Here is a 27,351-nt window from a genome sequence, read left to right as displayed (position 1 = left end):
GTTAAAAAGTGAAGATGATAAACATTTGTTATGTGTATTTTGTCAATTTAAAAACTTTAAAACACACACAAAAGTGAAAAATACAAGGTGAGTAGTGGAAAGCTAGACCAAGTTTCAGGAGACTTGAATTCCTGTCCTGACTTTGGTTTTAGTGCATAACTTAGTTAAAACACATGTGAGAAGCAGTACTAGAAAAGTATTTTGAACATTTTTTTAAAGGATGGCATTGTTATTAATGATCATCAGCATAATTACATTATTAAAACACTGTACTATGGAAACAAATTTTTTTCCCCTGACAAATTTTAGGCAAAAGCAGATGACAGAGAAGCTATCCTGCTGGTTCAGATTAACACCTGAATAGAAGAAAGAGGGCAAACCTGAAAAATGCAGTAATTTACTTAAAAGCAATTTTAAAAGAAAAAAAAAAGAATAATAATAGCAGTAAATCTGTGACACAGACTTCATTTGCTATTAGGAGTGAATTTGGATGGGTCTTAGAGCCTTATACTATAAATCAAAACTAATTTGAGTTTGGGTGATTTTCTTTTTCATATGGTATATTTAACTCTTATCAGATGGATATATGGCCAAATAAGTAATGACATGTGCACAGTAAATTAAGCTAAAGTCATTTTCTTCCTTTAGGGATTTAATGTGGGTAAAGCATCATACAAGGATGATTTCTTCAGACACTCAACCCCTGTCAGAGACTGCCGGAGACCTGAGTTATTAACATAGTATAAAAGAAGAAATTTGGTCCTCTTACCCACGTGCTCCTCCTGAGCCCTGTTAACTGGACTTCAGTGTGCCCCTGTGTAATGGGCTTGTTGCTAGGTAACAGACACAGGGACCCCAGAAAGCCTTTCCTCAGGGCTGCCTATAATTCCTACTAAAGCCCTGGCTTCTGCAGTCTGGAAACTGTTTCCATTACTCATTGTCTCTGCTGTTCTTCTTCCCATTTGTTTTTGTTTACAGATCCCAATTTAACAAATGAGTTCATACATCTTATGCCATTAAACAGCTGTGTAAAATAGAGACCCCACTTTAATAGTATTGGTTTACTCCAACAGGTAATTTAATAAAGAGCAAATTTGGCTACTGGTATTTGCCTCCACTTTGTACAAAGAAAAGCGTTAGGAAAAGCGTGCAACCATATTAAAATGTTTCATTACAATGGAATGTTGTTTTAAATACAGGTTTAACTGACCAAAGAAATACATAAATAAAAGTGTGATTTCATAGCACAGATGTTTGGGGGCAAGTGGAAATATTTGAAAATGAACCCAGCATTAAATGGTATCCAGGAATACTGTTCATATGTTAGATGTGGAAATTGCACTGTGGTTATGTAGTAGAATGTCATTTTTTGAAGATGCCGCTAAAGGTGCAGAATGCCATAATATCTGAAAATTGCTTTAAAATGGTTCAGCAAAGGGCACCTGGGTGGCTCAGTGGTTGAGCATCTGCTTTCAGCCCAGGTCATGATCCCGGGGTTCTGGGATGGAGTCCAGCATCAGGCTCCCTGTGGGGAGCCCGCTTCTCCCTCTGCCTATGTCTCTCCCTCTCTCTCTGTGTCTCTCATGAATAAATAAAATCTTTTTTAAAAATGACTCAGCAAAAAAATATAAATGAAGCAAGTATGACAAAATATTAGCAATTATTAGACTGGATGGTGTGATATATGGATGTTCATTGACCTAATCTTTATATTTTTATGTTTTGAAATTTCTTATAATAAAGAGTAATTCATAATAAAAACAAACCCACAACTACCATCTTAGGTGGAAGATCGTGTAACAGGATAACAGGGAATATCCAATTTTTTTTTTCTGTTCCTGAAAAGAATGAGAAGAATTTTAAAGGGAAGTAGATTAACAACCTAGAAGGAGGGGATGGAGGAGGCAGGGAAAGAAAAGGTACATGGAGCTGAGGACCATATAGAGTGAAGTGGGCATTAAAAAATCCTGTGTTGAGCAAACAATGACTTTGGTATTCCATTTGAAACCATTTATGTTTCTGAAATATAATTCCCTCCTCTATGCAGCACAATTATTCAGCAAGTTGTGCTATACTCAAAATAATTTGTGAAAGTGAAAAATGAGTCCAGTGTCAACTTCCATGTCGTAGAAAGAGTCAAAGGGGGTATAGGACAGCAAGGCCACCCATAGACTTGCCCGTTTCCATGGAAGCTGGCATCAGATGTGATTGTGAGAATCAAAGTCCCTTGAAGATTCATGGAAATCTTTGAAAGAGATTCCAACTTCTACAGAGAATGGAATTGGACTTGAAGCCATCTCATCAGGGATTCAGCTTACATTGGGACAATAAAATTTAATCTTTCCTCAAGCCTAAGAAAATTGAAATAAAACATTGTATTATCCTCTTTTGTAGCAATGTAGGATGTACATTAATTTATCAATCAGACCATAAAATAAGTAGAATACACTTACTGTGACAGTCATTCAGTAGATATTTATTGAGCATGACTGTGTTCTGGCTATGTTTTCATGAGCTGATGGGGAGCCTGATGTGAGACTCGATCCTGGAACTCTGGGATTACGACCTGAGCTAAAGACAGACGCTCAACAAAACCCAGGTGCCCCTGTAGGGGTTGTGTTTTAGCATGTGTTGTAAAAGAAAGATAGGTTCTGGATATCACTTGAAGGTAGAGCCAAGAAAATTTGCTGTTGGACTTGATATAAGAAACAAGAAAAAGACAGGTGTATGTGATGACATTGCCATTGTTGGCCTGAGCAATAGGAAGGAAGTTATTAGCTGATGTGGGGAAGACTGTGGGAGGAGTGGGTTTGGGAGGTAGAAGGTTGGGCTCTGGGTATGTTAAGTGTGAGGTACTATTTGACGTCTAGGGAAGATGTTCACAAGGCAAATAGACATATGAGGTGTTTACAGAAGTCTGGGGTAGAGACATAAATTATGAACGTGTGTGTGATTATGACTATTTTACAGGTACCCAGGGATTATTTAAATCAGGTATGGTAAGGGATGCCTGCCTGGCTCAGTGGTTAAGCATTTGCTTTCGGCTCAGGTCATGATCCCTGGGTCCTGGGATTGAGTCCTATATCGGACTCCCTGCTCAGTGGCCAGGAGTCTGTTTCTCCTCCCTCTGACCCTGACCCTGCTCAGGCACTCTCTCTTACTGTCTCTCTCAAATAAATAAATAAAATATTTTTTAAAAAAAATAGGTATGGTAAGACATGCAGATACGGAAATTGACTATCATGAAGGAAGAAGTTTGTCATCCTCACAATTCTCTAGTAACAGGAGGCACAGCACACAGTGCCGCATAAGGAAGCATCACATTGAGGTGGAGGTACAGAGAGGGAAATTGCAAGCAAGAGCCTTTATTGTGATATTCATGGAAAGGGATGGATAAGATAAGGTAAGCGGGGTAAGAAAGGACCAGCTATTTGGAATAATTTCAGCAGGGCCCGTAGCTGCATCTCTAGGTCTGGCACCTGGCCCCGGGGGAAGATCAGGGTAGCGGGAGAGTGGCTCTGGATTGGTTGGTTTGCATTGAAAGGCAAGTTCATGGGCATGCAAGTTGTTTACTGTCTCCAGGAATTGGCTAGCTCTGAGAGCAGCAGACCTACCAGGGTCAGCAAGGCCCTAGAGGTCAAAGTATCAGCATGCAGAAAATAAAAGTTCTGATTATTATAACAGTATTTAAAGTCATGAGAGTGGAAAAGATCACAAAGTTTGGAGCCCTGGGCTTTTGAAGCAAGATGTCAGCAAGATGAAAAGGGTCCAACCAAGAACACTGATAAAAGGTCGGGGGGAGTCAGCAGAGAGTTTGAAGAGAAACCAGCAGAATGTGGTATCCAAAAGTCAAGTGAAGAGTTTCTAAGAAGAGGGAGTAAGAAACTGTGCCAAACACTACTGATAGTCCAAGTAAACAACAGGGGGGGTCACTGGTGACATTTGCAAGAGCAGTTGTGGGGTAGCAGTGAGACAAAAGCTCAAATGAATCAGATTTAAGAGAATAGGAGAGGGAGAGAGACAGAATCAGTCATTCTTTTGTGATGTTTTTCTGTAAAGGGAACATGAAAATGAGACAGAACCTGGAATAAGGTCCATAGAGATGATGATGATTCTTCTTCTTCTTCTTCTTCTTCTTCTTCTTCTTCTTCTTCTTCTTCTTCTTCCTTCTTCCTTCTTCCTTCTTCCTTCTTCCTTCTTCCTTCTTCCTTCTTCCTTCTTCCTTCTTCCTCTTCTTTCTTCTTTCTTCTTTCTTCTTTCTTCTTCTTTCGTCTTCTACATGGGAGGGAAAATTGTTTGTGATCAAAGGAACAGGGGAAGAAAGAATGTGGAGAGCTGCCCCTGAGTAGACAAGAGGGGCCCAAGAGGAGAGTCCAGCCTGGGATAGGAGTGAGGACAGTTGAGCTGTAGTGATGGCAGAAGAAGGAACTCATCGGGCCAGCAGGGGGCCTCTGTGAAGATGCGATGTCCCTCCACTGGCTTGTTTTCTCAGTGCAACTGTGATTAGCTTGAAGCTTGTTCTTTTCATTGATGCTGATTTGATGGTCTTAGTTAACCAGATGGATGGGAGACGATCTGATTCATTGGGAGTGAGAGAGACTAGTCTGTCTCCTTTTTTTTTTTTTTTTTTTTTGACACAGCATTGTAAAAGAAGGAAAATGAAAGACAGAAATGCAAACCTAGAAATAGAATTAACAAACTAGATGAGTATGATCCTGATTAAACTGCGCAGACATCTTGCGAACAAATGTATGTGGAAAGAGGAGCTGAAAGCGATAGCCATAAACATTTTAATGCTTCTTGCAATAAACAAAAAGTTAGTTACTTCCCAGAATATTATAAAGGTAAAAGGAGAAAACAAAACAAAACAAAACAAACCGTGGATTCAGCACTTGACTACATCAGGAAAAGCTTAACAGCCTCCCAGGGAGTTCCAAAGAAGTGGTTTAGGAGAAAGACGTGCATGCACACATACCCTCTGTACTAACATGCTTAACCTCTCAAATCCCTGACAGATCACAGCCTTGGGAACTATGTTCCTGGGACGGGGATGCCTTTATTCAGGCAGCTTATTCTTTTGACCTTGCAGTTGTTATGTGCCACTCACAATGACATGTTCCCTGCTTTCTGCTTTAAGTAAAGGCACTTTACTCGACAGCTGTCAAACAGTGCCCAAAGACACCTATTTTTTTTCTTTTTTTTCATGTGCATAACTGAATCCTCTTTAGTGGGTGGGGTAGAGTTCCTGGAGATGATGGGACTCGAGCCTATGAGAAATCATAATGTGCTCACACCGCAGGTAAAGATCACATCTGAGAGTTGCCTGTCCAGTGCTGCAGGTATGGCTGTGTGCCCTGGGCCACAGCGCTGCCCACTGATTCTCTGGAGATCTGGGAGGCTGGGCCTCATCAGCGCTATGGTCCATCCAACCCACCCAACCAAGGGTCTGCCAGGAACAGGTGATGACGGCTTTCCCCATCCAGTGAATTCCACACATTCCCCCTGCCCCCAATTTCCAAGAACCTGCGTGCTTTTCAGAGGCCCTGTGAGCATTTATTTACTTCCCTTGTGCGAATATTTGACATCCAAAGTCTGATTGACTCAACTGGGCCTTACAAGTCATTTAACATTTTCTTAACCCATTTGCTGCCCAGGAGGCAGCCATTTGCAAGCCCACGTTTCTCACCTGGATCATGCCTGTCTCTTGCAGAGACAAATCACACTTAGCTCTATTCCCAGCAAAGATCTGGCAGACAGAGGTTTTATTCGTGCAGAAGGCTTCCCTGTTATCTTTCTGCTGGTCGCAAACTCTGTTTTTCCAGGTGTCCTTCATGAAGATATATCAGAGTTAAGAAAAAGAAAGCTCTCACATCTGGTGTCCTCCGAGGTCCTAACTGATTTAAACCATGGGCAGATTTTACTGTTTGCCTTTTCTTCCTGTGGAAACAGAATCCACACTGTGCAGCAGGGAAGGGAGTTGTTTGTGTTTACTGTGGGGATAACCAACACTGCTTTCCCCATTCTCCTTTTCTGGGTGCAGATTACAGATTAATCTTTATTCAGGCACAGAAACTCTTGATTTATGTCACTAATAAGTATGTGCTTTGTGTTGCAGCCAGTGTGAACTGCTCAGAATACACGATGTGCTGGTTGTAAATTGATGACCATATATTGTAGACCCCGGGATGCTCAGAAGGAGGAGAGGACAATGTGAATCAAATTCGTATTATGAAGCCTGGCCCCAGTATGCAAATCCCAGCCTGAGTGGTCAGGGCCTCTTAGTGTACTCCAAGTTACCTGGCACATCATTTACATCCATTTTTTTTATTTCACTAAGAACACACAGACCCTCTTTCACTTTGCCACAATTCTTGCTTCTGAATCAAACTACACACGAAGAACCCTGATCTCACAAATGAGCAATTGCTCTATTATCTGCCTGCCTTATGGGAAACGGAGGTCCCAATGCATTAAGAAGGAAACTTCAAGCCACATGAATGAACTTTGCCTTTGTATAGAAGGGTACAATGCCTCTTCCCACGTGTCCACAGAAAAGCGTGTCATTTCCACATGAGAAGCAACAAAGGCCCCCGGAAGTCCAGCAAAGCCCAGGCACCCCAGCAGCATCTTCTTTGTCCAGGCTTCTTTTGTCATTTACTTGCTTTCACTAATCAAGATCGCACAGGAATGTGTTGAGTTAATGGTTCAGTTTTGTTAATTGCTTCATTGGACTGCTTTTCAGAAAGCACTTGCCCCAGTCCTTGAAATGGAACACGATTAATCGGAAGTCACAAGAAATAATAATGAGGTTGAGGCGCCTCTGCATCCACCCTGAAATTCTGAGACCCCCTGGAACTGCATTTTAGGCCAGGCAGCAAGGTAATTGAGATTTGCACAAAGAATGGCATGAGATGGGGGCTTGCGGGCTCTGATAAAGTGTAGGAGGGGTGCTCCTTGAAGTGATTACACCCTAATATTTGCATGATTGCTAGAGTCATCTGGGAATGATTTTTAAAGTTTGCATCAATCATAGTTTTCTCCAGAAAACGGGGAGCAACACAAGCCTGGTTGTCCTTTCACATTGTGCGCCAAGTAGAGACAATCCCACCTTTTCTCAAGTTCTGAATCGTGACATTAAATAGCACAAGAAAATAAAAGCATGGCAGTCCACCAGGACTGTCAGCTGAGATAGAAAACCTGATTAGTAGCAAATTTGGCACCTGAGACTTCTGCAAATGGGATGAATTGCCAAAGGCGTGTCTTGCTGCGAGAACATTGCCTTTCCATTCGGTTATAGCAAAAGTATGTGTTGCTAGATATGGTGCATTAATTGTTTTCTTAGGAAGCTGCAGTCTAAATATAATTTTTAGTACGTGCCTTTGTAAGAGGCATTTTTTATAGCTAGATCTATATATCATAGTTGCCTATTTTATTAAATGCTCAAACTTCTAAAGAAATTGTGCCATATTTACAAATTATCTATATTAGCAAAAACCATATAGGGCATGCTTAGGTTAATTACTACCAGAAAGATTGTGGAGGTCTTGACATATTTTCAATTTCAATAAGAAAAACTCTGCATTGCTAGGAGTGTTATGCCAATAACTAATTTCTTTAGATGAAAATATATTGCTGTGTAACACTCAGTTGTCAAGATGGACGGCTTGAGTCTATAGCGACACAGTTTAGGAAAGTAGGAATTTTAAATGCAAAGTTCTGGGAGACACAAACAAGGTCAACTAACTAATTCCCCCAACTCTTTATCACCATAGCGACTGCATCTCAAACATTTATGTTTCTCGTTTCCTTATAAAGTGAAATATGAGGCCAAGGTGACTACCACATCTGGGAAAGGGTAAGGATAAAGTTCACAATTAAAAATGTAGCACTAAGTGTATCTAATACATCATTTTTGTCATTCTTCTTTTAAAATGACACACTTTTTCACCTGCATTCTCAGAGCCTTAAGGTCTGCTAGAGATGTGTCAGGGGCCATTATAGGACACAACTGAAAAGACCATACAGATTATTCCTGGGTCTTCTGTCCACCACTCGGAAAAGAGCAGCTCTACATTTATCTCCCTCTAATCCTGGGGTTTAAGAAGTCTTCTGCTATTTGAAAGAGTTTGAAAAACAACTAGGTTGTTTTCATCTATTTAATACCAATTAGACATTTTAAGATAATACAGGGAAAAAATTTTTATTTTTATTTTTTTTTTTTATTTTTTTTTTTTTAATTTTTTTTAATTTTTATTTATTTATGATAGTCACACAGAAAGAGAGAGAGGCAGAGACATAGGCAGAGGGAGAAGCAGGCTCCATGCACTGGGAGTCCGACGTGGGATTCGATCCCGGGGCTCCAGGATCGCGCCCTGGGCCAAAGGCAGGCGCCAAACCGCTGCGCCACCCAGGGATCCCCGGGAAAAAATTTTTAAACAAGGAAACCTACTCATGACATATTGTTAAATTAAAAAATGGTAAAAAAAAATGTGTGAACATGGTAAACCCTTTTTGCAGATATGTTCATATTTATTTATTTATTTTTGATATGTTCATATTTACACAAAAAAAGATGATAAAAAACCTAAATCATATTGAAGCTGAGTATTAGGGAGGGAGGAAGATAATTTTTATTATGTTTGCTGTTCAGTGTTTCTGTAACTTTGTTTTGAAATAATTCTAGGTTCACAGGAAGTTGCAAAAATAGCACAGAAAGGTCCTTTACCCCAATGTTAACATCAACAGAAACATAGTTCTAAGCACACTATCAAAACCAGGAAATTGACATTGGTATGACCCACAGACCCAATTCAGATTTCTCCACCTTTACGTGCCAATGCATGAGTGTACTCTTTGACCCTTAAAGGTTTCTTTGTTCTAAAGTCTGCTTTATCAGATGTTAATTCTCTCCCCTTCATAGTGTAATTAACTATAACATGTTCTTATAATTGTTGCTTCAATCACCTAATATAGCTTTAAAAATTCAAGAGGATAGTCTGTAATATTTACCCTCAACTTTTATGTTTTCTGCTGTTTTTTCTTCATCCCTCACATTCCACGTTCCTATCTTTTATTTCCTTTCTGTTCAAAGAAACTTTTTTTCTGTGTCTTTAGTTTTGCCAGTGATCTGCTCTCCTCAGCCATGATTTCAGTGCTTGGAACAATTTGTACTCTGCCCTCCTTGGCAATGTTTTGGCTACCATCTTGAAGAGCAGCCTAGGGTTAGCCAAGGTCTGCAGAGGGAATATGAATAGACCTCCAATGCACTCCACTGCTTCCTGACCTACACCAGATTAGGACCAAGAACAAAGGGCTTTCTCTTCAGGGTGGTGTCAGTATTAATGCCAGAGATAACCCTCTGTATAAAAACGACAGCTCAGAAAGCCACCAACTACTCGGTCTAGGAAGCAGTCGATAGTGACACGAGGAAATTAGGTATTTATTAGGTATCAGAAGATCCAAGTTCAAGTCCTGTTCTGACACAGTGAATGATTTTGTGTAAAGCACTTAAGCACTTTGAGTCTATCTTTCCATCTTTAAAATTAAAACAATGAATATCTATTTATATGGTTGTTTTGAGCTTAATTTGCTAATCTCTGGTCTAGAGGAATTCCCCCATTACTGACCAGATCTCTGGAATAGCAAACTTCCAGGAAGTTCATTAAAGATAGGGAACAGCATAAGACGTGAAAATTGGGAATTCCACTGACTTCATTGGAAGAATACTTTTAGAGCTTATCCAAGAGGGCCATTTGGGGCAAGGGGGAATATTGAACAATCGTTGATTACACATTTGAAGGTACTGACCAGATAGCGTCCCTAGATCCAAGCATAAAGAATAAAGGAAGGATGTTCACTGAAATCCCATCTGCCTAAAAATGGGAGAAACAGGATCTCATCAGTTGCTTTTAGGAAAAAAATATCTTTGGGCAGGAATCACAAGTCACTAAGAACATGCTTTTATGCACTATTTAAAATAACACTGCTATTGAATTGTTTGATATCAACCTAGATTATTTTGGCTGAAAACACTAATTGACAAGAATCTTTTCTAAGCCTGCACACTTGAAAATATCTTCTGTTTTTTATTTATTTTTGTTTGGTTGATTGGCTGGTTGTTTTATAGCCACTACTGAATGTATTCTGCTGCAGTTTTCAACAAGACCCTTGGCTATTTTCGGCTTCTTAAAAAAAGATAGCATATTAATACAAAACTAAAATACAAAATAGGAAAACACATGTCTGCAGTTGTATCTTCTCAGATTTCAATCATTCCAATGTATTATTTATCATTTTTGATTTATTTTGTTTTGTTTCAAGAAGTCATTATAAAATAAACCATCCCTGTTAATAAGTTACTTTAAGTTTTTGCATTTCTACTTAGGACCTGCTTTTCTCAGTGGCCCATGGAGCAATGTGTGCTTTTATGCTTTTGGGTAAGCTGAAGGTTACAAAGTTTACCAAAGTCCTCGGTGACCTCCATGTTCATAATTCCACCAGATGTTTTCAGTCCTCACTTTTCATGGCCTGTCACCTGTATTTTCCAGTATGGGCCACTTCCTCCTTCCTCTGGCTTCCATGATGCCACACCTTTTCCTCTGTCGTCTTTGTGCACTCACCACGCATCACCCAGTGATTAATGTAGGACTTCCTCAGGACTGGGCTCCTCTGCCTCACTCTGTAGGCCATCTCTCCTCTTGGGCAATCTGATCAATACCTTTGACTTCAGTAGCAGCTATGCTGTACCAGTGACCCCAAGCTGTAGATCTACAGGCCAGACCTCTTCTCTGCCCCAGAACTAGTGATCCAATCTTCTATTCTATGTCTCTCTTTTTATTCTCAAAAGTATCTCAAATTCATTATGTCCAAAACTGGATGAATGACAAGTTCTACCATCACCAACACCACCACCACCTCTGTGTTCTTACACTTGCCTCTTGCAGTGAATAGCATAAGCAACCATCCATTGGTGCAGGCCAGAAAGGCAGGAGTCCTCTTTAGACAGCTCCTTTTCTTGTTCCTCCATATCTAACCTTTGGCAGAGAACTATAGACTTTGCATTCTGTCAAATCCAGCATTTTCTCTCCATTTCTACTGCTTCTCAGTGTGGGTCAAATCCCTGGAGATCCTACTGTGAACCCCAAGCTGGCCTTTCATAGCATGCTTGCTCTTCCCTAATTCATTCCCCAAACAGCAACAAAATGATCTTCAGGAATGCAAACCTGAGGGGCACCTAGGTGGCTTAGTCAGTTAAGCATCTGACTTCAGCTCAGGTCATGATCTCAGGGTCCCAGGATCAAGCCCCATATATGGCTACCTGCTCAGCACAGTCTGTTTCTCCTTCTGCTCCCCTGCTTTTCTCTCTCTTTCTCTCTCTCTCTCTCTCAAATAAATTCTTAAAAAAAGAGAAAAGAATGCAGACCTGACCCCTTCAGCACCCCAACCCTCACACACACACACCACCAAGAACTTTTCAGTGGTTTCTTGTTGCCCCTTGCTCTGAACTAAAATCCTCACTTTGATCTCATGGCCCAGCACAATCTGGCCCCTGCATACCTCACCAGGCTCTTCTAAGCTAAGGTTACTCTCACCTCTGTCCTTCATACATGCAGGGCCCTCAGGGTAGAAGGGCTGCCCTACTCCCTTCTTTACCTACTTATCTCCTCATTTTCATGATCTTAGTTCAAATGATCTTAGTTCAGCCATTGCAGGGGACTCTCCCCTGATTTCCTAGTGTGGGTCTTACACAACTCTCTCTTTTTTCTCAGTAGTTATTATGTTTGTAATTACATACTGATTTATGTAATCATTTGATTAATTTCTATTCCCTCACTAGGCTGTGAGCTCCAAGATATATGGTGGTTCCATTCACCATTGCATCCACAGAGCCTAGCATAGCATATGAGAGGCACTAGGGAAGTATCCCATGAAGAGAAGAAGGAAGAAGGGACAGCAGGGGTAAAGGAAGTGATGCAGGGAAGGAGAGAAAGAGGGAGTAGAATAAAATGAAGAACAAATTATCCCTAGATATGGTGCCCAGGAAATCACACCATCTTGTAAACATATAGAATCCCTTTTTATATTACAAAGAGGAGGTTCACCCACCTGCATGCCCACTGTGGAAATATTCTCCACTTGAGCCCATAAGCTTAGAGAGGTTTGTATCTTTCACTGTGAAAAACTCCGAGATCCAACTACTAGAATTGTGCTCATGGCATTTCTGAGCCCTTTTTCATTGTGTCACTGTGGTTGAGACAGAAAGTACAAGACTTGTACCTCTTTACAACAAACCAGGTGTCCCTGAGACTCTGGAAAGACAGAAGATGAATAGACATGTCATGACTTCTCACCAGGAGAGTCATCTTGAGGCCTAGGGGAAGTTCTTATTAGAAAATGTCAGGCAGCATAGAGACAGAATGATTCACTGTACGTGAAAAATGCTGAGGAAATCCTCCCAACAAGAGCCTTCGCAAGAATTATTCAGAATTGGAAGATAAAAAATACATATTCTGGAGGGAAAATAATTTTTTTAGGATCTGGGAAACAAAATTTGCTAGTAGGATAGGTAGGCCTCTTTGCAGGAAGATTTGCTATAAACTGTGGGCCTGCATGTATGCATGAGGTTAGAGACCTCGAGATGGCAGATGCAACATCTCCTCTTTGTCTTGATCAGGGTTTAGGACTCAGGGTTGAAAAATTGAATTCATTTTCTGGCCTTATAAATATTAAAATGCAGTTTTTAATAGAACCTGAGATCTCCTTCATCTTCATCCCTGTCCAATTGGTCTGTGGGTTTCTACATCGTGTCTATTGTCCCTGGTTTCCTTCTCTGAAAACCAGAGAGGCAGTCCCAAAGGCAAGACATAAATTCACATAAAATAAGGCCTTCCAGAAAGAGGTTTAAAGGTAGAGAATCTTACAAAAGCAGGCTAGAGACCCAAGTGTATAGATTTGAGATGCTTGGGGAGAAATTGTGGCCAAAAGAAGCTAAAACCAAGACTGAGGAGGCCAAAATAGGACTCCCCACCAGCCCTGCTTGTTTCAGTTTGTTTTATTAAGACATTAAAAAAATAGTTTTAATGACAGGGATGCCCACTTTCACCACTGTTGATCAGCATAGTACTAAGACCTAACCGCAGCAATCAGACAAAAAAAGAAGTAAAAGTCATTCAGATTGGCAGAGAAAAAATTAAACTCTCACTCTTCACAGATGACATGATTGTATATGGGGAATTCAAAAGACTTCACCCCAAAACTGCTAGAACTCAAACAGCAATTCAGCAATGTGTCAGGATACAAAGTCAATGCACAGGAATCAGTTGCATTTCTATATACAAACGATGAGACTGAAGAAAGAGAAACTAAGGAATCAATCCCATTTACAGTTGCACCCCAAACCATAAGATACCTAGGAATAAAACTAACCAAAGAGGTAAAGGATCTGTACTCTATAGAACACTTCTGAAAGAAATTGAGGAAGACACAAAGAGATAGGAAAACATTCCATGCTCATGGATTGGAAGAATAAATACTGTGAAAATGTCTATGCTACCCAGGGCAATTTACATGTTCAGTGCAATTCCTATCAAAATACCATGGACTTTCTTCACAGAGTTGGAACAAATAATCCTAAGATTTGTGTGGACCTCGAATAGCCAGAGGAATGTTGAAAAAGAAAACCAAACCTGGGGGTATCACAATGCCTGACTTCAAGCTGTATTACAAAGCTGTGATCATCAAGACAGTATGGTACTGGCACAAAAACACATAGATCAATGGAACAGAATAGAGAACCCAGGAATGTACTCTCAACTCTATAGTCAACTCATCTTCAACAAAGCAGGAAAGAATATCCACTGGAAAAAAAGTGTCTTCAATAAATGGCATTGGGAAAATTGGAGAGCAACTATGTAGAAGAATGAACCTGGACCATTCTCTTACACTACATACAAAGATAAACTCAAAATGGATGAAAGGCTTAAATGTGAGACAGGAATCCATCAAAATCCTAGAGGAGAACTCAGGCAGCAACCTTTTTGACCTCGGCCACAGCAACTTCTTGCAAGACATGTCTATAAAAACAAGGGAAACAAAACCAATAATGAACTATTGGGACTTCATCAAGATAAAAAGCTTCTGCACAGCAAGGGAAGCAGTCAACAAAATTAAATGGGAAACTACAGAATGGGGAGAAGATATTGCCAATGGCATATCAGATAAAGGGCTAGTATCCAAGATTTATAAAGAATTTATCAAGTTCAACAATCCAATCAAGAAATGGACAGAAGACGTGAGCAGACATTTCTCCAAAGAAGAACTACACATGGCCAAAAAGCACATGAGAAAATGCTTTATATCACTTGCCATCAGGGAAATACAAATCAAAACCACAATGAGATACCACCTCACACCTTACACCAGTGAGACTGGCTAAAATTAACAAGACAGGAAACAACAAATGTTGATGAGGAAGTGGAGAAAAGGGAACCCTCTGGCACTGTTGGTGGGAATGCAAACTGGTGCAGCCACTCTGGAAAACAGTATGGAGGGTCCTCACAAAGTTAAAAATAGAGCTACCCTATGGCCACACAGTTGCACTACTGCGTACTTACCCCAAAGATACAGAAGTAGTGAAATGCTGGGACATCTGCACCCCGATGTTCAAAGCAGCAATGTCTACAATATCCATATTGTGGTAGGAGCCAAGATGTCCTGTGACAGATGAATGGATAAAGAAAATGTGGTTTATATATACAATGGAGTATTACTCAACCATCAGAAAGGATAAATACCTACCATTTACATCAACATGGATGGAACTGGAAGATATTATGCTGAGTGAAATAATAAATCAATCGGAGAAAGACAATTATTATATAGTATCACTCAGGTGGAATATAAGAAATAGTAAAAGGGACCATAAGGGAAAGAAGGGAAACTGAATGGGGAAAAATTAGAGAGGAAGACAAACCATGAGAGTCTCTAGCTCTGAGAAACAAAGGGTTGCAGAAGAAGTGGGTGGGCAGATGGGGTAACTGGGTGATGGGCATTAAAAAGGGCACATGATGAGATGAGCACTGGGTGTTACACTATATGTTGACAAATAGAATTTAAATAAAATAAAACAGTTTTAGGACTGCAGCAAAACTGGGCCAAATGTATAGGAATTTCTCATATACTTTCTACCTCCCAACATGCACAGCCTCCGCTACTATTACCATCCCCCACCGAAGGGGTGCAGGTTTTACATGGACCCATCATCACCAGAAGTCCCTGCATGGCATTAGGGCTCAGTCTTCATGTTGCTCACATCCACTCTATAGGTTTGGACAAAAATGTACAACACTATAGTACACATATTCACCATCCAGAGTGTTTATGCTGACCTAAAAATCTCCGTGCCCCACTATACATCCCTTTTCCCAGACCTTGTCTTTTTTTTCTTTAATCAAAACTAGATCCTTGACATTGATCTAATTATCATACATGAGGGAAAGTAAATGTGATTTGGCCCCTACAAATATATGTCCCCTAGAGGTTTTCTTTCTTCTTTTGAGGTTGAAAGATAAAGCAACTAATGCCAAGTAACGTACCATTTGATATGTTGAATTTTCCACTTAAACATATCTATTTGGGAAAGGAAGGCATGCCAAGTAGCTCCTGGTTGCTGGCCTTTTTCAATGGGAGTTAAGGATGTGACATGCTTTTGCTTTAATCATTCTAACAGAAACTTTGTAATTATTCCCTACTATTTCTTTTTTTTAAAATTTTTATTTATTTATGATAGTCACACAGGGAGAGAGAGAGAGAGGCAGAGACATAGGCAGAGGGAGAAGCAGGCTCCATGCACCGGGAGCCTGACGTGGGATTCGATCCTGGGTCTCCAGGAGCACGCCCTGGGCCAAAGGCGGGTGCCAAACCACTGCGCCACCCAGGGATCCCTATTCCCTACTATTTCTAAAGCCTCAAGTGGATTTCATCTCATTTTTTAGTTCATGCCAAAAAGTTGAAGTGTTAAGATTTTGCTGCCAATCATGTTTTCAAAATTATCCAAAATGTAAGAGTAAACTTTGTCCATGATATTATGAACTTCCTTACATAGTGTTTTATTTGTAGATAGTTTTCATTATTAATTTAACAAATGGGAGCCACTGGAAGCAAAGCCAAAATCATATGTTGTTGCCCTGATTTGCTAAGTGACTATTCTTTATAGCATTAACTGAAAGATATTAATTATATTTTAAAAGTAATAATCAAATGGGATTCATCCCTAAGTGCCAAAATGCAAAGATGTTCAACCATGGTAGTTAGACAAAAGAGAAAAATGACCATTTTAATTGATGTCAAGAAACCATTTTCTAAATTCTTTATTTTTTCTGAAACATTGTTGTTAAATGTATTTATATATAAATTAGAAACACCAAGCATAATGGTAAAAACAAAAAACAGTATCCTTTGAATTACAATGAGAATCAGTTTAGGATTCACGAATTTCTTTTATCATTAATTTAAACATGCTGACAAGTGCAATTAGACAAAAAGAATGAAATAAGAGCTATTAACAATGGAAAAAAGGAAGCAAAAGTATGGTTATTTTTTATGGACACACTTTTACATATTGAAAACCTAGGGTTAACATATGAACAAAAATTAGGAAGAATAAGGAAGCTTATGAGGTGATCATTTACAAAACAAATACTGAAAAATAAATTATTAAAAGGAAAGATGTCAAATCTCCGTAATTATCTATAAATTAAATATGTATAATTTCTGTATAATTCCCAACAGGATGACATCACTGAACAAAACAATTCCATATTTTATCTGAAAAAAATAAACACATGGAAATAATCATAAAATGGCTGAAAATAATAGGTAGTGGTCAGCCCAGGATATGTGGGAATATAGTATATTGCCTAGTTAACATTTGTATCAATGGGAAAACATCTGAGTATACAATAAAGAAAAACAACAAATATCCAATAAATACATGAAAAAAGATCAAACTCAGTACTGATTAAACAAATCCAAATTAAAACAGTTGGTGGGAAGGTCAATTGGTAAAATTTTCTAAAGGGCACTTTAACAAAATAACCTAAAGATGTTTCAGTAACTCTGCATCATAGTTCCCAAGAAGCTGCCTGTAGGAAACATAACTGGCATATCAGCTGGGAGTGGCCCCTGCCTACTGCCCATCCAACATGCCACATCGCATCTGAAGGGAAGTCCTGTTAGTTCTACCTTCCAATTATATCCAGAATCGTACCACTGCTCACTACTTCCTCCTCCACCACACTAGGCCAGATACTATGATATATTGCCTGGATTGTTAGAATACCCTTCTGGCTGGTCTCTGTGTTTCTAAAATTACACACTACCATATTTATTTTCAGCACTATGACCAGGAGGATTCTTTCAAAGGACAAATCAGATCATAATGTTCCTTTCCTCTATACTCTGAAGTATCCCAGCTCACTAAGAGGAAAAATAAAAAAGTGAGTCCTCTTGGCCTAGAAGGCCCTCAAGATCTGGTAACTACTCCTAGTTAATCCACCTCAGTCTTTGTGATTTATATCTCCCTGTACTCACCTCTTACTCATTTTGTTCCAGCCAAATCGGCCTTGTCACTGCTCCTCAAGCAAGCTGTGCAGGCTCTCCCCTCAGGCCCTTTGCACTGGTTATTCCTTTGCCTGGAAACTGCTCGGTTCTCCTTCAACTCCTTCTGGTGGTTGCTTAAATGTCACCAGCTCAGTGAAGCTTGTCTTGGTCACTCCCCACTCTCCCAGACCTCCTCAACCTGTTCTGTGTTTTCTATTTTTTAGACCTATGTATCATTTTCTAACTGACTCATCCACCTGGTTTCAATCTATGTTGATTATAGTCTGTCCCCTGTAGTTTACAAATTTCATAATGGCAGAGATTTTTGTTTTGTTCACATAGATCTGGCCCTAGCACACAAGCAGCTACCCAGAGATGTTTGGTGAATGAATTGCTGAATAATATTGCAAGGAGCCTTCCTACCTGGTGAGATTTAAAGAAAGCAGTACAATAATCAAATGGAACTCACAGAAGCGGAATACTATCTGACAGTCTTCAGGAATGCGAGGGAAGGCACGAAGGAAACGGTTGGTGTTTTCCTGTGCAATTCTAGATAGTCATCTGTTACTTCTTCCAAAAGATTCTCTGGCTGGTTACAGGCCCACACCAAACTCCTAGCCACAGTAAGAATAATAATAAAAAAATCAGAACCATAACATGAAATTAGTCCCTTATGTTTATATACCATTTCACAATGTACTAGTATTTATCTCGGTAAATTAGGTAGGCAAGGTAGATGTCAACTATTTGATGGATTAAAAATACTACTTTTACCTTGAGGCTACTTCTCCTTCTTTGATTACTATTATAATCTTTGTTTTGGATTCACTATTAAGAGAGGTTAAATTATACTGAAAGGATATTACATAAGGGAAAAATGGTTGATGATGCTTCAGAAATTATCCAGAACAATTGGATAAGGATGGAATGTTTTATATTTGTCATTTTTGTCACAGATAATTCGTTCAGAGCTGAGAATTTATATTTTATTTCAAAGCTACTTAAAGGCTCCAAAGAAGCCTTTTTTGGCTTCTTTTAAAAGTCCATTTTCTGGGATGCCTGGGTGGCTCAGCGGTTGAGTGTCTACCTTCGGCTCAGGGTGTGATCCCAAGGTCCTGGGATCAAGTCCCGCATCAGGATCCCTGCAGGGAGCCTATTTCTCCCTCTGCCTGTGTGTCTACCTCTCTCTCTGTGTCTCTCCTGAATAAAATCTTAAATAAATAAATGTCCATTTTCTGAAACCTGCCACAAGCTGATGGAAGTTTTATAGGAACCTTAAAGCCAATTAGAAGTCTGGGAACACTTGGTTTGTAAATGGCCCATAAGTTGGAGAGGCTACATTAGGGGCCAGGCTGAGAGCAGAAGCAGAGAGGGAGAGTGGGGAGCTTTTTGTTCTGCTGCTGTGAGACAACCACTGCCAGATGCCAACTCCCCCTCCTTGCCCCTAGTTCTGAGGTTGTCCCTATGGGTTTCAAAATAGGCATAGGCTTTGCCATTTTGTTTTATTCTATAGATGTCCTCCTACAACAAGGGAGAAGATAACCTTTGCTAAAATTTATGAGGCTACTTCTTAAAAAGAGCTTTCATTTAGGCTTTCTGAATTTTCCTCAACATGGAAGATTAAAGTTAAAGGACCAATTTACTCATTTTTCTCTCTGTATCTAATGCATTAGCAAAATAATCTCAGGATTGTGAGTTTACAGTTGTGAGTTTATGGAATGGCAAAAACAATTGGCTTAAAATGGATCCTATTATTTTAAATTCAACCATTTGAATCCAGTTGATGCATTTAATCCCCTAGATCACCACCCAGCCTGCCTTCAGACTGGACAAGAGCACTGTGTGTCCTAGCCAAATATTTCTACATCAAGGTCTGGTATATTGACATATATTGATATATATTACACTTACATCTTGTAAATGAAAGCTACTTCTGATGCAAAAATGTGTTTTCAGGTCATTTTGTATTTGATATTTGATAAGAGGAGAGATGGGGAATTTGGTCATGGGGCATGGAAAAAGAATGAATTATGATTTCAAGAAACATTTGCAGTGGCAAACTTGGGAGGAAATAATTTTGGTTAGGGCCAAATATGTGAAATGCCAGTGTGTGCACATGAGTATGTGTGTATATGTATGTATTGAGAGTGTTGTCAATGAAAAAGTGGTTATTTTATTTGATTAACCTTCAGAGGCAACTGATTAATCACAAATGATCTGTTGAGAGTCTCTGAGCAAAATATTTGCCATTAATTACACATACTTAAAAGTTTTATTTACTAAAACTCTCAACCTAACTATATTTAATCATAGAAAAATAAATGTAGTCAATTTCTTACTTAATAAATTAAATAATGGCCAAGTGTCTTCCTGTGGCTTCCTGGACACAGGACATGGCATGGTTTAACTGAACCTACCCTCACACTGATCCATCACAGATGGAGATGTGCCTACACCCATGCCCTGGTCATTTTCAATTTAGATTCTAGTTCAGCATAAATGGAGTTCCAGAGGTTCCCCAAGCCTCCAGAATGTTGATCTAGTTGAGACCATCCTTCCTAAAACAAGGACACAAAGGGACCTGCTGGAGAGGGCCAGGCAGAGAATGAAGGATATAGATAGGGGTAACAAGGAAACAATCAACATTTTGCAGTGCATATTCAGGCCAGACCTTCAAGTATATTCATTGGAATGACAAGGAACGCATAGACATACATGAATAATGAGGGCTTTAAGACAAGAAGAGGCCATTCCCAAGATAGTCTGTTAATGGAACCTGAGGTACTGGTGGCACATAGAAGGATGGAAAAACGTAGATGGGATCATGGAAATGACACTGTAGTCACAAACACCATGTGACCTCTGGGTTATGGCCACAGAACCAGGGTTCCAAGGAACCCAGTTTGAAATCCCCTTCTCAGACCCTCTCTGATGTTCCTCTGCCTATCTCAGCACTGTGAGACTTTATTTTTAAGAGATTTTATTTATTTATCTGAGAGACAGAGAGACAGAGAGAGAGAGCAAGTGGTAGGAGGAGCAGAAGGGGAGGGATATGAAGAGGTAAAGAATGTCCAGCAGGTTCTATGCTGAGTGCAGAGCGTGGTGTAGGGCTCAGTCTCACGACCCTGAGATCATGACCTGAGCCAAAACCAAAAGTTGAACACTCAACTGACTGAGCCACCCAGGTGCCCCACTTGTGAGACTTTAAATAGTACTTTCTGGGTATGAAATACAGTTCTTAAATTTATGTTACAATTTATAAAGGAACAGCATCTAAGTGAATGACTGGCCCTGTCCACCTCTAATGTTTTCCCATAAAACATAGAACCTAGGCTTCATTGATATACCAACTTATTTGTTTAATGGCTATCAAAATTCAGGCCATATGATATAAACCAAATACTTATTAGGGTCTGTAGTAAAACAAAAGAGTTGAGGGGCTCGTGGCTTTTGAGAAAACATATTTCCACAGCCTTTGTAATATTACTTCCATACATAATAAATACCACCATGATAAACAACAACTACATGGGTAGCCTCCCGTAATCCCCAGACAGAGAGATAGGTAGGTGATATGTTTCCACTGTTATAGATGCTGAGTATGAGGCACCAGGGAGTGGAGTTGCTTGCCTGAGGCCCACAGCTGGAAAGGATATGAGCTGGACAATGGGCCAAGACTGTGTGATGGCATGTCAAGTGGTCTTCTTCCTGCACCATTCACCCCCTTGACTTCTAGTCTGATTTTCCAAACTCAGGCATGTTTCCTGAGTCTTGAAATTGTTAATACAGACAAGTGAACATTCATTAAAACAAATGTCACATCTAAGCCAACTTCTACCCGAGATGTATGTTCTTCCTGTGCTTGTGTGTTTCAACAACTGAGAGAGTAACTTTCTAGCATCCTCAGACCATTTGGGTAAATAAATTACGAATATCCAAGAACAGTTGCCCTGTGCCTTCTTATATACCACATGCTAGCCCAGAGGCTGGACCTGCGAGGGTAATTTGGCCCCTGACTTTGAAGAATGGAGTTGGAGAGGCCATTCAGGTGGCTGAATGGGCAAAATAATCTCAGGATTGTGAGTTTACAGTTGTGAGTTTATGGAATGGCAAAAACAATTGGCTTAAAATGGATCCTGTTATTTTAAATTCAACCATTTGAATGCAATTGATGCATTTAATCCCCTAGATCACCACCCAGCCTGCCTTCAGACTGGACAAGAGCACTGTGTGTCCTAGCCAAACATTTCTATATCAAGGTCTGGTATATTGACATATGTATATATATAATACACTTACATCTTGTAAATGAAAGCTACTTCTGATGCAAAAATGTGTTTTCAGGTCATTTTGTATTTGATATTTGATAAGAGGAGAGATGGGGAATTTGGTCATGGGGCATGGAAAAAGAATGAATTATCTTGAAGGGGACGCCATAAACAGAAGGTCCCAAACTGGAAACGCCAAGATTTTTGCTGAAAATGATGAACATGTGGATATCACAGAGGCTTAAAATATTTTTGGGTGTCATCCTGAGTGTTAACCTGCTCAGAGGCACCTTCCATGCCATTTACCATCACTGCCCCTCCTCTTCCATGTCAGAACAATCCGTTTCAGTTATTTGTGATGTAGGATTTCTGTATGTGCATCTGCTCTATTTCCCTTCCACTGGACTGTGAAACCCCGACGCCAGAGACCAGGATGTTTTGGGGCTCTGCTGGAAGCCAATGCCTTACCCACCTCGGCACCTGTAAACAGCAGTCATCTGCTAACTACCGGGCAGTTCTGCAGCTGGAGAGGCATTTGGAGAGGTTGGCAGGTAGAGATGCTACCAGCCTGAGACATCAGCAAGAACACAGAGAATAGATGCTACAACATACCTAAGCATACCTAAGTTATACCTTCAGTATAACTGCTGAAGAACATGCCTGGAAGGTCTCTCTCAGTCCATTTGTGAGATCCTCAGCAGCCAGCTTAGCAGAGGGTGGTTTCCCCTGAGATGATGGGACATCCAAAAGTTCAGTCATCTGTAAAGTCGCACAAAGCTAAGCTCCAAGTAAGGTATGGCCCTGAGGTTAAGACCCAGCTGCACAGAATGAAGAGCACACTTACAGTCTCTGCCCGTGGTGAGCTAATGACCACTGATAATAAACCAAAGTCATGTACCAATGTGATGCTGGTGCACTGAGGGTCAAATTCCCCAATGTAACAATCTCTTTACCTTGAGCTGAATATTAGTAAAATGGCTGTCTTTATGGGAAGCAAACCATGAACACATGTAACTTTATTCAAAAATGCCAACACTTCATCTGAAGAGAGAATTTATAAAACTGCAAAGTGAGTGATGGAGTGGCATGGGGGATAGCCCTGTTGTCCCAGAAGAGAAGCCCTGAAGACTTGGTTCCCCACACTGTCTGTGACTCCAGACAAGTTATGTCACCTGCTGGCCTCATTGTCTCGTCTATACATCAAGTGATGGGTTCAGCTGAACTCTCTGGCCTTTGGAGATGTAATAAGCCTTACATGGACTCAAGCTTTTCTAGCATTGCACTTCTGAGCTCTCGATATTTTTGTTAAACATTATAATCTGCAATTACATCATTCGGTAATATCGTATGAAATTTATTTTTCACAATTCTGCTGAAGTGCAGGGTGATCACATAAGCAGCATTCTTGTATTGGAGTTTGTCCTTTATTAAACACTAAATTCTACATCCTTATGTTTTCAGCTGTCTCTTAAAATCACTGGTAAAATGCAGTTAACACTCAGAAACATGAGTCTGGGCTTATAAAAGAACTCATGAAAAACACCCTGATATAATTTCAAAATGAAACACAAAATTGCTCTTAAATATTGAGAAAAGAGAGGCCCAAGGCCCAAGCTTTCTAGACATCCCTTCTCTCCCCTGCCTACACATGTCTGCATGCCCCACCGTACATTTCCTGAGGATGGAGACTTTCCTCTGTGTCCTTGAGCCGCCTCCCCCTGCTTCTGTGGGGACCTTGCTTGATTATTTATCCCACTTTCCCTCCTGATGTATCTTCATCTTCTGTCTGTCGAACAGTTCCCTCCACTCAATCTATAAACATCCCAGGTCTCACTTTCTGAATATGCTGTATTTCATCAATTCTAAGATATACATTTTTCACACTTAACATCTCTGAAATCAGGATGTTTCTTACAACTTGCTATTCTTAAGGAAGATTTTTTTTTCTTTCTTGGAACATAAAATGGGGGTGTGCCTTACAAATGATGGTATTTTAGATTGGATGTAACACAATGCAAATCCCTCCTCTGTCCCCCCATAACACCTGCCATGGGTTAGGCTCTTCAAGATGGTCAGAAATGGAACCTATCCTTTGGATATCTTAGTTAATGAGGATTTAGTATAAGGCACCACAGACCAAGGGAGGAAACAGTCCTAGCAGTGCCCCACCAGGAGCAGTGGAAAGTTGTGGCTCATTGGTGAACAGCAGGTGCTCTAATGATTCAAGACAGTGCAGATGGTCTAGAAGCAACTCTGGTGCCAACTCATGACTCAGCTGTCCCATCTCTGCTCTACAAAGTCAGACTCACATTCAAGATCCCCAAAAGTAAAGGTAAGATTAGTTTGGTCAGTCACCATTTATGCCATCAGCAAGACTCGTTTGCCAGACTAATGGCAACCTATATAGATTAGACACCCAACCATCCCAGATTGAATTAGATGTGGCCAGAGCAGGAACAAGACATGGCAACCTGCAGGTATGTAACCGCTCAGAAGAAGCTATGGCCTAGGACGTATTCAGAACTTAATGTTTATCTCCACATGTTCCTCTAGCTGGTACTTTATTTTCAGATTTCCTTTGCAATCCAAGTTTTTTAAAATGTGGTCTAAACTTCTTGTCCCCACCTCCAGTCTTCCACCTGATTCAATCAGATTTCCTTCCCAATGCCTCTACACACACTGCTCTAGCTGTACTTGTCCTCAGCATGACCTTGTGTTTGATTTCTCCAAGGAACATGTTTAGTCTCTATCTTACCAGCCACTGGGGCTGCAGCAGATGCCAAGGGAATGCCATGGATGGCCCACCTAGGGGCCCTTCCTCAGGCTATACACTCTTCCTCTGGGTGCTCCCCACATTGCTGAGGGCTCACAGCAAAGTGCCTCTCCAGAGAATAGCTCTGAGCTGATGGGAATGCACATATGACTCCTGACTGAAAAGGCTGCCTTGGTGCTGTGGGGGCTGGTCATGCTCCAGAGGGTCCCATGGGGTTGGTTTGAGGCCAGATGGTAACTAACTCCCATCTTCACTTCGCTTCTTTCCCTGTTGATCCTTTGCCCCTCACCTCCTTATAGATTTTCTCTACAAGCACTCCTTTAACAAATCACCTGCCCCAGAATCTCCACTTCAGGCTGTTTCTAAGAAACCAAGACACCTCATACCTTGCACATCTCTCCTGCACTGACTTCCTTGTTACCATGTTCCCCTCCTGCCCCCATGGCCCTTAATCCTATGTCTCCTACAGTGGCAAGCTCAACCCTTCCCTTCCTCCCCTCCATGGCAGTGGTTCCCAAAGCAGCAGACCTTACATCCATTTTAAATAACAACCATTTCACAGCACTCCCTTTACTGTCCTGAGTCAGAGATGACATCACTGCCTGGTACAAGTCTCATTTGCTGAAAGATGCAGCTATACATATGTGTGTATGTGCGTGTGTGTGAGTATATGTCAAGTAAAATTCAAATGAAACCATATGACTAACTGAATGGTAATTTTATTAGTTCATTATTAAGATTCAGAAAATCGTTTCTTCAGAAAATGCTATGAAATATGAGAAATCAAAATATAAATTAGGAATAAAGAGGAGGATAACAGCAAAGAACAAGGGTTCTGGAACCAGACTGCCACTAAATTTTAAAAGCTATGTGGTCTTGTGCAAGTTGCTTAACTTCTCTGTACCTCAATTTCCAGTTTACCTACTTGAAAGAGCTTTACAAGAAGTAAATTGCAAAAAAAAATTTATGTATGCCTGGCATACCACGGGTTTTCATTTATATTTTAAGACAATAAGTCATGTTTTCTTTTAGTTTTAGCACGGTGTTGACAACCTCCTCTTTTCCCCCAGAAGGCCAGATGGTAAATATTTGAGGCTTTGTGGGCCGTACACAGTCTCTGTCATACACTTTTCTTCTTCTTGATTACAATCCTTTAGAAATGGAAAAGTAAGGCTTGTGGGCTTTCGCTGGCCAGCTCTGTGTCAGTTAGAGACCACACACAGGTAACATGCAAAGAAAAGATTCCATTTGCACCCTTTTTGTTCTTCTCAAAACTGTGAAACATTTAAACATAAAGAGAAGGATGAAGAATAATACGATACTCAGGTACCCTTCACCCAGTAATTACAATGTTAAATTTTGGATATTTGCTTTACCTTTCTTCTTTTCCTGACTCCACATAGCAACTATTCACAAGTTACTGTGTACCCTTCCCATCTGTGGCAAATCACCAAAATCAGCTACATTTTCTTCTTGGGCCAGATGTTAACCTGCAGTTCCCAGACTCCCATACAGTTAGATGTGAGCCTGTGACTGAGTGGTGGCCCCTGGACAGTGGGCATCAGTGATCGTGTCACTTCTCTGCCCAGATAAGGACCTGAAGATTTGCCTTGCACCTGGTCCTTCTCTCCATCTGCCACCTGAAGATGGACCACAAGGTGGAAATAGCCAGGATTCTTGAATGGCCATGAGGAATGAGGAGCACCAACATTAGATTGTGATATAAATGAAAATAAATAAGCATTTATTGAATTAAAGCCATTAAAATTTCAGGGCTTATCTGTTAGAGCAGTAGCTGGTATTATATGAATTTAATTCAACATGATCCATGGTTTCATAATTTTACTAAATGTGTATTTATCCACATATAATATATGGTACCACTTTGGGTTTTTTTATTTTTATTTATTTATGAGTCACAGAGACAGAGAGAGAGAGAGAGAGAGAGAGAGAGGCAGAGACACAGGCAGAGGGAGAAGCAGGCCCCATGCACCAGGAGCCTGATGTGGGACTCGATCCCGGGTCTCCAGGATCACACCCTGGGCCCAAGGCAGGCACTAAACCGCTGCGCCACCCAGGGATCCCCCACTTTGTATTTTAAAAAAAAAATGGTACATAGCATTCCACAACTTACTTTCTTTTTTTTCTCTTTGCTCAACAGTATGTCCTTGAGATGCATCCACATTGGTAAAGACTCACACTTTCTCAATGGTAGTTATTTGCTTGATTTAAATAAGCTCTCTTAGGTCTATAAAAATGAATTAAAATATCTTAATATTGAAAATTATAATGCGTTCAAATCTCTAAAATGTTCTAAATTGTTTTCAGCTGGCATGTGATCGGTATCCAGTCAGCTTGGGAAGTGTACTGGCAAGCTAGCTTGTTTTCATTGCATTCCCACATATGTCCTTCTACATGCTTCCCCCCAAATCCTGTCAGAGAAGACAAGACAAATCCAGACAATGAGGAACTGGACAGGTAGATATTAAGAACCAGCCCTGGGTATGTGGAGGCACGGGTTCATACCCCAAACACCTGCTAGTTCTGTGACCTGGGATACACAGCTGGACCACTTAGTCATTCAATTATATTCCTCCCGGAAGTGGGAAACAAACTTGTAACCATATCTTGGGTTCTCATGAGGATTAGATAAGCTTTTACAAAGAAAACACTTAGCCCAATGCAGGCCACATAGTAAGCATTCAATAAATG

The 27,351-nt window shown here is 40.3% G+C and overlaps 1 long non-coding RNA gene across 1 annotated transcript in view; it reads left to right on the top strand.

Annotated features, from left to right (window-relative positions):
* The first annotated feature begins 3,160 nt into the window (after positions 1–3,160).
* LOC140634969 (uncharacterized) overlaps positions 3,161–27,351 on the top strand; it is a 76,928-nt gene continuing 52,737 nt past the window's right edge. The window contains exons 1-6 of the long non-coding RNA XR_012032297.1: positions 3,161–3,403; positions 6,116–7,855; positions 17,941–18,125; positions 21,191–25,720; positions 26,801–26,850; positions 26,968–27,117. This is a non-coding gene — a long non-coding RNA (uncharacterized lncRNA). The remainder of the gene's footprint in view (positions 3,404–6,115; positions 7,856–17,940; positions 18,126–21,190; positions 25,721–26,800; positions 26,851–26,967; positions 27,118–27,351) is intronic.

The sequence above is a fragment of the Canis lupus genome, chromosome 6, assembly GCF_048164855.1.
Source record: "Canis lupus baileyi chromosome 6, mCanLup2.hap1, whole genome shotgun sequence".
Taxonomy (NCBI): Eukaryota; Metazoa; Chordata; class Mammalia; order Carnivora; family Canidae; genus Canis; species Canis lupus.
The sequence above is the reverse complement of the archived record's forward strand: the minus strand, read 5'-3'. Positions and strand labels throughout refer to the sequence as shown.